This window comes from Myotis brandtii, unplaced genomic scaffold, assembly GCF_000412655.1.
Source record: "Myotis brandtii unplaced genomic scaffold, ASM41265v1 C40161372, whole genome shotgun sequence".
Classification (NCBI taxonomy): Eukaryota; Metazoa; Chordata; class Mammalia; order Chiroptera; family Vespertilionidae; genus Myotis; species Myotis brandtii.
Window position 1 is genome coordinate 1 of NW_005254806.1, and position 283 is coordinate 283.

The window sequence follows — 283 nt, forward strand, 5'->3', positions numbered from 1 at the left end:
TCTCCAGTGTCACATCCTTGGTGGTCGGTGGGGGCAGCCGCATTGTGCAGGGTGCGTTAGGGACCCAAGCATACCAATCCAGCTAAGAAGGGGCAGATATCCAGAATCAAAGTCTGCTAAGCATAAAAACCCCTTAGCCACCTGCACACAGCTCCCCACCCCCCTCCCCCACTCCAGGTGCAAATGCCCAGGGCCCCCCTATAACAAGTACCTGGCCCAGGTGGACGGAGGAGTGCTGGCCAGTGCAGGTGAAGATGCACATGGTGACAAAGTGGCAAAGCTG

General features: G+C 57.6%; 1 long non-coding RNA gene across 1 annotated transcript; it reads right to left on the reverse strand.

The window, feature by feature from the left end:
- Window positions 1-28: 28 nt before the first annotated feature.
- Window positions 29-283, reverse strand: LOC106726314. Its single transcript, XR_001362409.1, has 2 exons — window positions 212-283; window positions 29-82 (listed from the first exon to the last, which is right to left on the reverse strand). It is a non-coding gene; the product is annotated as an uncharacterized LOC106726314 (long non-coding RNA).